Source organism: Hipposideros armiger, unplaced genomic scaffold, assembly GCF_001890085.2.
Source record: "Hipposideros armiger isolate ML-2016 unplaced genomic scaffold, ASM189008v1 scaffold_105, whole genome shotgun sequence".
NCBI lineage: Eukaryota > Metazoa > Chordata > Mammalia > Chiroptera > Hipposideridae > Hipposideros > Hipposideros armiger.
Window position 1 is genome coordinate 386655 of NW_017731455.1, and position 11281 is coordinate 397935.

Here is an 11281-nt window from a genome sequence, read left to right on the forward strand (position 1 = left end):
AGGGGTTGCAGCCTACGCTGTCGCCTGCGACTCATGGCAGCCCAGCTCCAGGTCGAGCTGTTGTTCAGCGTCTTAGCTGTAAAGGGCAGTGTCACTGGCCCTCATATGTGGGATCCGAACCGGGGCCCTCTGGCGTCCCAAGCCAGTTCTTAACCATCATGCCACTCGGCCGGCCCTCAGGATCTTTCTTGACATTGTAGTCAAGCTGCTGGCTGGGACTTCAGTCATCTGAAGGCTCGACTGGGGCTGGAGAATCTGCTTCCTAGCTCACACACTTGTTGTTGGCACCCCTCACTTCCTCATGAGCTGGAGAGAGACATCTCTTTCCTGCAAGAGCCTTGCCACAGGGCTGTCTGAATGTCCTTAACTCATGGCAGCTGGCTTCTCCCAGAACAAGTGGGGTATGTGGGTGTGTTTCAGAGAGAGAGAGAGAGAGAGAGAGAGAGAGAGGAGAAAATATCCAAGATGGAAGCCACATCTTGCAGACATGTCATCATTTCTGTCATATGTTATTGTTCTCAGACCAATCATGATACAGTGTGAGAGGGGTCTGTACAAGAGTGTGACTACCAGGAGGGTGGAAACACTAGGGGGCATCTTAAAGGCTGCCTACCATAAATATCAACGCTGCTTTTAGGTAAATCATTTAGGAAGTTAATTTTTTCACACATCTCCAACCTTTATCTTATAATAAGATGTTAGACATTGCCAAAGACACGTTTAAGTGAGGTTTGGGTGAGAAGAGACTCAGTGAAAAATGCGATGTGGCTTTTTTCTCAACCTAGTGAAGAAAGATCATGTAAAACTTTTGCCAAGATTGAGAGGTGATTAATGGTCTGGCTTAACTGAAACATGATTGAACAAATTGACACTGGCAGGGTTACACAGCACACATCCAGTTTAACCATTAGTATATGTATACTTGTACAGTAATTTTTTTTAATGGCTATCATCCATAATTAGTAGTTAATTGCAAATTTAAGTACTCATTATTCCACTGCAGTGTAAAGCAGACAGTTTTATAGCAAAGATTGTATCATGGAGAAATTTACATACCCTGTTAAGGAATTTGAACTTATTCTTTGGGAAATGGGGAGCCATTGAAGGATGTATAGGGAATGGAGTGATGTAGTGAGATTTTGTTTTTAAACTCTCATTTGGCAGCAGTATTGAAAGTAGATTGAGGAAGAAATGTTGAAGGCAAAGAGATTAGTATAATATTCCAGAAGGAAGAAAATGAGTGGCTGAAATCAGTAATCTAGGATGGAGGGAAAGAGACTCACCTGAGAGGAAAACTGGTCAAATCAGACAGAATTGGTTCCTACCTGGATGCAGGAGGTGAAAGTGAAGCTAAAGAAATTGCTGGGTTTCTGGCATGGAGAAAGAAAATTGGGACAAATCTCTGTATCTCTGTAGAAGAATGTGAGGGTAATGTGAATTTTACTTTTCAGTGTTTGCAGGCTGAGAGAGTGGGGCAGCAGCGGGAGATAGGGGATTGGCAGTTGGCCGTATAGGTCTGGTGCGTGAAAGGAGAAATGGTAGCTGGGGTGGTGAAGGCAGATGCGGCTGTCCAAGATGAAGGTGCAGAGCGAGAGGAGTGTGCCAAGGACAGAAGTTTGTCAAATACTAAGGTGCTATAAAATCATTCTTATAGCTGCAATCCATAGTAAGAAAATAGCAGTGTAGGATCCATCTGAATCCCAGCCCTGCCTGAAGTTACATTGATTGAAGGGAACAGGACTCCTGTGTGACTTTGAACAGATTACTTAAAATTTCTGAACCGAAGCTTCTTCATCTATAAAATGAGGGGGTTGTTTCACATCACCAGTTCTCCACCTTTTTTCTGCTGGATTTTGTGCAACACCATGGTCATATGCACAGCACACTCCCACAGGTGTGCTCAGAATGATGGGCAATTTCATTGCCATGGCTCACTGTCTTACAAGAAGCGCAAGTAAAAGAGAAGTTATGTTAATATAAAGATAACATTGGGTCTGCTCCATTATATATTTCAAAAAGCAAATATTTCAAACTTGAGTACTTGATCAATAACGAGTTACTTGTGATAGATATCCTACAGCTGATTGGCAGGTAACATTGACACCAGACTTAAAATCCCCAATGTTGTTAGGTCACTAACTAAACTCTTTTGGGGGTCACAGACCACTTGAGAACCTGATAAAAGCAATAGACTCTCCCAAGAAAATGCACATACGATTTTTTGTGTTTAATTAGGGAGAATCCAAGTTTTTCTGAAGTTTATGCATGGATTCTCTTGGAATCCATGGACTCTGTGTTAAATTCTTTATCTAGAAATATCTCTTCCTTGAAGATTTTATGACTTGATGTATTGCAAAAGGAGCCCTCATTCTTTGGAAGTGTACTTTATGATTACATCATCGTAGGTCAGGAATTCTGTATTCGTCTTTCAATAGCGTTGTTTCTTACAGGCGTTATTGTTTATACCAGAGCTTGCCATAATTAGACAACAGCTGCCTATCCTGTGGGCAAGCTAGAACCACATTAGCATTAGGAATAAGGTGATACAACACATAATCATAGTAAAAGAACTCTCTATGATCTTCTGGGGAGGGAGGCAATGAGGGCAATGGTAACACAGCAGCAAGAAGGTAACAAAGAGCCCAGGCATTCAGGAGGTCTGACTGGTGCAAGTGCTTTGCTTGTTCAGGCCAGCTTGTTTGTCAGACAGTCTCGCAAGTGACTTGAAAGTGAGCTGAGAAATAATCCTATAAATATTTTTATTTAAAAATTTTTTAGCAAAAAACCTCTTGCTTTAAAAAAAGAAAGATAATTCATTTCAATTAAAATGCTGTTGTTAATCAGGAAATATTCTGGAATAACATGGAATGTGGATTTTAGTTTAGAATTAGCACACTAATGCAATAATAATAATAATAATAATAATATACTCATAACTGAGTTTTGTCTAGTACTTTTTTCCATACATTTTTTTCACTTCTTAGACTCAGGAACCACATCTAATTCTCTTGGTAATGACAAATAAGTACTACGTAAATAATTGCCATCATCCAATTACTTATAAGAAAACTTCCACTTAATGGTGAAACAATTTGATTTTTTTTTGGGTCTAATATTCATAAACCAAAGAAAATTTAATTTTAATCTAAACTAGTTATTAAAACTTTGAGGACATAAAGTAGAATGCATACACACACACACGCACGCACGCGCACACACACACAACGTGTGTGTGTGCGCGTGTGTGTGTGTGTATTTTTTTACTTCAGAATTTTATTTTATTTTATTTTATTTTAAACTTTTTTTTTTTTTAATTGGGGAATTGGGGGAAGGGGAACAGACAAGTTGCTGTCCTTTTGTTCTTCAGTCTAGTTGTGGAGGACGTTGCTTCACTGGCCCAAGTTGGCACCATCATTGCGCTCTTCCCGGGCGAGGCACATCAGTTGCCGGCTTCAGGACGGCCGCTCACTGCGGCTGCTGGCCGCTCACGCTGGCTGCTGGCTACACACGGTAGCCCATGGCAACCCACTGCCACAGGGGCTGCAGCCTATGACGTCGCCAGCGACCCACAGCAGCCCAGCTCTAGGTTGAGCTGTTCAGCATCTTAGCTGTGGAGGGCAGTGTCACTGGCCCTCATATGTGGGATCCGAACCGGGGCCCTCTGGCGTCCCAAGCCAGCTCTTAACCATCGGGCCACCCGGCCGGCCCTTTACTTCAGAATTTTAATGGGTCACTTTTTCTTTTCTTTTTCATGAATTATCTTGTATTTCAGGTTTTCAGCAAATTGCATGCACTGGGCCAGTAATGATTAATCCTGGTTCAGTGGTCAAGAATGTTGATTTAAAAAACTTATTTCCAAACCGTGGAATAGCCTAGGGAGGGTATGGTAATTTGTTTGCGTTTGAATTGCACACTGGAGACCTTGGTCTGTATGGTTGTTGGACCAGTCCAGTTTTCAGGCACTGTGTTTGCTCTTTGCAGGTGGACTCCTCCTCTCCCATTTTTTCCCCGTGTAGCAGTTATAACTTTACTTGACGTTGTCTTGATCTTTAAATCCAGGTGAGTTGTTTTTTGCTGAAATAATTTTAAGCATTAAAAAATAGGATTAATATAGCCATCAAACATTTTTTGATATTTTAAAATCATTTAACAGAAACTTCAAATCTGCACATGTATATTTTTGGAAAATGAGTATTTTCAGCTGTATCCGAATTAATGTTTTTAGAGAATGCTATAACAATATCACGTAAAGAAAGTTATCCCCTACCCTCAGTTTTTTCTAACAAGTCTATTTATTTTTAAAGGATAGCTAGCCTTTTTCTTATGACTTTCTATCTTTGTAAGTTGCATTTGAATGTTTCTGGATATTTCATTCACCCATTTGCCATTATTCCATTTTTATGGTTAACTTGCTCAGTCTGCTTCTTTATTTTTATGTTTCAACCAAGAATGAATAGCTTGGGAAGAATGACATGGTAAGAAGAACATATCTTTCTTTGAGGGGAAAAAAATATCACCATTGGAGCCACATTTTCTACTAAATAGGCTCTCCCAAGAGTAGACAGGAAAAATTTAAAGCTACATTAATCCCTGAAGCTTAGATGCTATTTTCAAATTACTATATTGGAGTTCTAAATTCTTCATTAAATAAATATTTTAATTCTTGCTGATACTAAACATGATAGAGGAGCAAAGATAAATCAAATAGATTCCTCAAGGACTGTCAAGTCAACTGGGGAAGATACTTGGTGCACTTAAATAATGACAGTATGAAATATAAAGCGGTAAGAAGGTACACAGATCAAGGTAGCTGTGGTAGCTCAAAGGAAAGGTTGATTATTGTTGGTTGGCAGGAAAGAAAATTAGGGAAGGTATTCTTATGAGTCTTGTATGATAAAACTTAATACTTAGAAAAAGGAAACTTTTGGTCATATAAATGAGACTGTAGTTTAAGTATACTCTATGGGAAACCTTTTGCGAGGTTTTATCATTTTGTATTAGCATGTCTTCTGGCCTATTAGACCATTGGCTCCTTGACAATAAGAATCATGTATTTTTATCTTTGTGTTTCCAGAACTTCATACTTGATTGATGTTTTAGTATGTGATTTTTGAGAGAATGAGTCAGCTATGGACCTAGAAATTTCCACACTGAATCAAACATTTCATATAGATTTGTGTTCTAGTCTGACATGGATACTGCTCTCTGTAACATGAGCTTCAAAACATTAAACATATTCACAGAACATCCCTAGTCGATAAGTAACACTAATGAAATTTTTATTCCAGGGATAGTTAATGATAGGGAGGGGAACAAATATTCCCCTTTACAATAAAGTTGTAAACTACAGAAGTAAGAATGTGTCAGAGGGTAGGTAATGGAATCTTCAGATTTTCCCATGAAATTAAAAAGTAGTGACCTTTTAATTCAATTTGGAAAATTACTGTGATTTATACTGTGGAACTAGGTAACTTTATGATATCATCCAATGCTATTTCTAAGACCATTGTATTCACAGTGCTCATAGTTAAATATATATATATGGATTTTGACTGCAGTCCGCCCAGTGGGATCTTACTATAAAGCACTCCCCAGCCTGAGGAAGGGCATCAACAGTTCGGGGCACAGAGAGGTAGCTGATTGCTTTCCTTGAGTACTTTTTCCTGCCCTTTGGAGAGCAGTTTGGCACTATCAAAACTAATATTGCTTCAGAAATTAAACCATGTATATATATGTACATATATGGTCAGTTGAATTTTGACAAGGGTGTCAATACCATTCATTAAGGAGAGGACAATCTTTTCCAATAAATGATACTGAGAAAACTAGATGTCCTCATGCAAAAGAATAAAGTAAACCCTATACCATATATAAAAATTAACTCGTGATGAATCAAAGACCTAAACTAAGGGCTAAAACTGTTAAATTCTTAGAAGAAAACATGGGAAATGTTTATGATATTGGATGTGGTGATAATTTCTTGGATGTGACATCAAAAGCACAGACAACAAAAGAAAAAATAGAGAACTTAGACATCATCAAAATTAAAAACTTTTGTACATCACAGAACACTATCAAAAGAGTGAAATATTTATAGAATGGGACAGAATATTTGCAACTTAAATATCTGATAAGGGATTGATATCAAGAATATATAAAGAACTACAACTCAACAACAAGACAAACAGCCCAATTCAAAAATGGATAAAAATGGAACTTGAATAGACATTTCTCTAAGGAGATGCACAAATGGCCAGTAAACATCTGAAAAGATGCTCAACACCGCTAGACATTAGGGAAATGCAAATCAAAACCATGAGATACTACTTCATGCCCATTAGGATGGCTCTTATCAGAAATGGTAATAACAGGTTGATGAGGATGTGGAGAAATTGGAAATTGCTGGTGGGAATGTATAATGGAACAGCTGCTGTCAAACAGTTCAGCAGTTCCTCAAAAAGTTAAACAGAATTACCATAGGATTCAGTAATTCCACTTTTAGGTATATACTCAAAAGAATTTAAAACAGGGACTCAACTTGTACACATACTTGTACACTGGTGTTCATAGCATTATTCACGATAGCCAAAGGATGGAAACAACTCAAATGGCCATTGACAGATAAATGGAAAAACAAAATGTGATATATACATACTATGGAATATTACTCAGCCTCAAAAAAATGAAATTCTGACACATGCTACAACATGGATGAACCTTGAAGACATTATGCTAAGAGAAATAAGCCAGATACAGAAAGATTTACACTTTAAAATAGGTGAATTTAAATTATACCAGTTTCTGCGTGGGCTTAATGTGAATATTTCTTTTTTGTGGCATATGGTAATGGAATATGAAATAGCTTTTCACTGTTCAATGAGCATTTCTCAACATACCATCCTTTTATTACTATTAAAAACGATCTGGATTTTACAAAGTCACTGTTGGGTGTTTAAATATATATTTTATGTATGCATTTCTAGGAATACTCTTAGACTCTAGTGCATATGCTCTAATACTTAAAGTAGTAAAGTAGAGTGTACTTGTTTTTATTGCTTGATTTTTGTTTTTGTTTTTAACTTTAAAAAACACTCAGCCATTGGAACCTTCACTGACCATCAACAGCCTAATCTTTGCTAGGAAGTTATTAGAACCACTGATTCTTTCTTTTGAGCATTATTGTTTTCATCGAGTATAGAAATAAGAGTGGGTGAGATTTCCCTGGAATGGAAATTGTAAATGAAACTTTAGTTCTAATGTATACAGTGGTGATGAGACTATTAATAAGTTCAACTTTTATGGAAGACAGTTTGTCAATATCAGAGGTTAAATGTGCCTACCCCTGGACCCATAAATTCCATTTATAGGAAATTACTTACATTTTATTTCCAAAAAATGTACAAAATTGTGTATGTACAAAGATGTCCATTATAGCAGGGTTAGTTATGATTTTTTTTTAAAGATTTTTTTATTGGGGAATTGGGGGGATGGGATCAGTGCTAGGGAATTGGGGGAAGGGGAACAGACAAGTTGCTGTCCTTTTGTTCTTCAGTCTAGTTGTGGAGGACGTTGCTTCACTGGCCCATGTTGGCACCATCATTGCACTCTTCCCGAGCGAGGCAGATCAGTCGCCGGCTTCTGGACAACCGCTCACTGCAGCTACTAGCCACTCATGCTGGCTACTGGCCACGCACGGTAGCCCATGGCAACCCACTGCCACAGGGGNTTCCTCCCTCATACCACCACTGTCCCCATCAAAACCTGCCGTCTTCCATTATGGACTGTCCCAGAAGCCCTCTTTTTTTATGAGCTTTTTGTACATCAGTTCCTTTATCTTTTAATTATTTACAGTGAGTGGCATTGTACAGTGGAGTTAATTTTTATTATAACTGGACAGTATTTTTACCAGTCTTGGAATTCTTTATACTTTCTCTAAGTTTTGAGATTTGTTATGTGAACCTCCTCTTTTCTAATTTAGAAGCCACCTTTTCCTTTTCAAGTTGTCACATTTTAATGTTTAAATACAGGCATATCTTAGAGATATTGCAGGTTCGGTTCCAGACCACTACAATAAAGTGAGTTATAACCTTTTTGCTGGTGGCAGGTCTTGCCTTCAATTTGTAAAAACCACAACATCTGTGAAACACAATAAAACAAGGTCTGCCTATAGATGCTTCCCACTTCTGGGGTACTGTCACATATGTGATCTTCTAAATTCATATGGCTTTTTAAGGCTTGAAAGTGTTCCATAGAGGGCTGTGGAGATCAATGCCCAGCAATAGAAAGGAGCGACATGACTAGCGAGCTGAAGTTAAAAGTTAGGTGAGGAGAAACAGATTATCCCTCTTCCAGCAACTGTTGTTTTAGCCACAAACAATACGGCCTCTTTTTGTTATCTGACTTCCCACCTGGGCCATGGTTGACCAGACAAATGCTTTTTGCTTTCCAGAAGAGACCAAGTACTGAGTTCTTAGGACAAGCAGGAGGGTTTTCTGGGAGAGAGAGAGTTATAGAAGTACTAGGTGCATCATGAGAAAGTAAGAAAATGCTGTTTGGGAAAAACTGTTCATAGACCTTAGTGGTCATGAGAAAGTTCAGCTTTCTCATTTTACACAGTAAGAAATGGAACTTTTCCTGGACTTGCCCAAGGTCATATAACTGCTCAAGCACGGATCACCGGACCTCTGTTTCCATCTTGCCTCAGGCTTCTGCTGTTTGACACTGGCATGAAGGGAAATTTCGTGGCACACTCAGGTGGTAACTAGACACATAGTTCAGCTTCTTAAGAAATTTTAACAGCATGTAATATTTAGTTTTCAAATGATAGTATTTTTAGTGATTTAAAATTTATATAATTTCAAAGAAATTGCCATATTTATATAATTTCAAAGAAATTGCAATATGTGTGCATATGTGTACTCAGCACTGTTTACTTTTTTAAAAATAGTTTCTGACTGTAAAAATAACACAAGCTCATTGTGAAATGTTTGGAAAATACAGATACAAGTTAGTAAATAAAATCCAGGAATAAACTACCCATAGATATCCTATTATATTAGGGTAGGCTGTCTGTGCTTATAAAAACATCTCCAAAATTCAGTGACTTAATGCAGAGGTTTAGTTTTCATTACTGCAGTTCAGTGTGGATTGAGAAGGTAGAGGAGGGTCAGTTCTGAGCCCCAGGCTCGTTCACGCAGTGGCTTTATCCCCAGGCCTTCGAACCGTGCACTTTTGCAGCAGCCAGTAAATAAGGGAAGAGAGAACCCGTAGTAGTTTTAAAGAACTAGCACTCAACCTAGGACAGCAGCATAAAAACAATTTTGTATCTTGTTTTATTAAAACATTTATCATTTGCCCCTAGTCATGAAATGTTATTGGAATATTATGCAACCCTTAAAGACTGTCTCATTCTTAACTATTGTTTTTAAACATATATGAAAGGCATTTCTCTACTCTAGCTGCTCTTTAAAAACATTGTCTCAATACCCTCTTTCTGAAGGTTCGTGTGTATGTTAAAATGTTTTATATTCCTTGACTCAATTCTGCTCCAAACAGCACAGATGTAAAAAGTTGTATGCATAAGGATGAAGATTAAATCTGTAAAATAGTGTAAAAAAAAAACCAAACCTGAACATGTTTGAAAGGGCCTAGTGAAATAAATTTTAGTTAGGTTTGTGATGATTTTTTTCAACTTTTCAAAAATGTTTTCATAGTTTTTCATTTCAACATTAAGCATGAATCATTTTTCTAAAATCAACAATATTAGTAAAATTATTAGAAGATAAAACATGTGTTCTGGTTATTTATATATTGATTTCTCAGATTTTCTCTGTAGTATGTTTTCAAGTCTCAAAATTACACATTCTTCTAATTATTATGGGACAAAATTATAAAGTCCCCTTTGACCTGGAGGAAGTCCCAATGTAATAGGAGCTCCAGACGCTGTATGTAATGACCTTTTGCCGATAAGGATCAAGTTAAAACGCTGAACTTAACAAACCTCAGACATGGGAACTATGTTCATTTAGGGGCTGCAAGCTCTATTTTATAACATGTTCATGGGCTATTGCTGTGTTCTCTTACTGAGCCACTTCTTACAGAATTGTTGTCATGGGTTCCTTCTATTTACTAACTTTTCATCCATGCCTGTCCATTATATTCTTCCTTAGAAAACGGACTTGGTCTGTAATCAGAGCTCAAGTGTGCATGCAGGGTCTGCAGTAATTCCAGGAGCAGATGGTCATATCACTCCCCTCGTCTACCGCCCCTCTTTCCCTTTCCTCAGACCTTCCTCGCCTTTCCCAGATAACAGGTACCCAAATACTTTCGATGGCTCTGTTTTTTTAGTATTTAGGGGTGTTTGTTTGTTTTTTAATTTGGCATAATACTCAAGTTTCAGAAATGATGCTTTAAGGAATTTCTGGAGTAATGTGGGAGATGGGGAAAGAATTTATGTGCCTCGTTGTTTATAGGAGGAAAGCATACATGAGCACTCTCTAATGTTAAAATAAGAAATACCCCAAATAGGGCCGGCCGAGTGATGCATTGGGTAAGAGTTGGCTTGGGATGCCAGCTCTGAGCAGCAGAGCCCAGGTTCGGATCCCACATGAGGGCCAGTGACACTGCCTTTTACAGCTAAGAGGGTGAACAACAGCTCTACCTGGAGCTGGGCTGCCATGAGCCCCCGGCAAAGATATAGGCTGCAGTGAGGCTGCAGTGGAGTGCCATAAGCTACTGTGAGTGGCGGGCAGCCAGCATGAGCTGCCAAGAGCCGCTGTGAGCGGCCATCCAGAGGCCGGTGACCAATCTGCTGCCTCACCCGGGAAGAGCGCAATGATAATACCAACATGGGCCAGTGAAGCAACGTCCTCCACAACTAGACTGTAGAACAAAAGGGCAGCAACTTGTCTGTTCCCCTTCCTCAATTCCCCAACGCTGTTCCTCTCCCCCAATTCCCCAATAAAATCTTTTTTAAAAAAAGAAAGAAAAACCCCAAATACTGTATTAATCTATTGCTATGTAACAAATCACCCCAAAATTTAGCAGTTGAAGACAACAAACATTTATTATTTCACAGTTTTTGTGGATCCGGAACCGAAGAGCTGCCTAGCTGGGTGCTTCTGGCTTGGGATCTTTCTTTCTTTTTTTTTTTTTAAGATTTTTATTGGGGAATTGGGGGAAGGGGAACAGACAAGTTGCTGTCCTTTCGTTCTTCAGTCTAGTTGTGGAGGACGTTGCTTCACTGGCCCATGTTGACACCATCATTGCGCTCTTCCTGGGC

The 11281-nt window shown here is 38.6% G+C and overlaps 1 protein-coding gene across 9 annotated transcripts in view; it reads left to right on the forward strand.

Moving 5' to 3' along the window:
- Positions 1 to 11281, forward strand: part of ADD3 (adducin 3) — a 139160-nt gene that overhangs the window by 43614 nt on the left and 84265 nt on the right. For 3 of the 9 annotated variants that reach the window (XM_019646644.1, XM_019646641.1, XM_019646640.1), the window contains exon 2: positions 3982 to 4059. The exons of the other annotated variants lie outside the window; for them this stretch is intronic. The gene's annotated coding sequence lies outside the window, so the exon portion shown is untranslated. The remainder of the gene's footprint in view (positions 1 to 3981; positions 4060 to 11281) is intronic. 9 annotated transcript variants of the gene reach the window in all.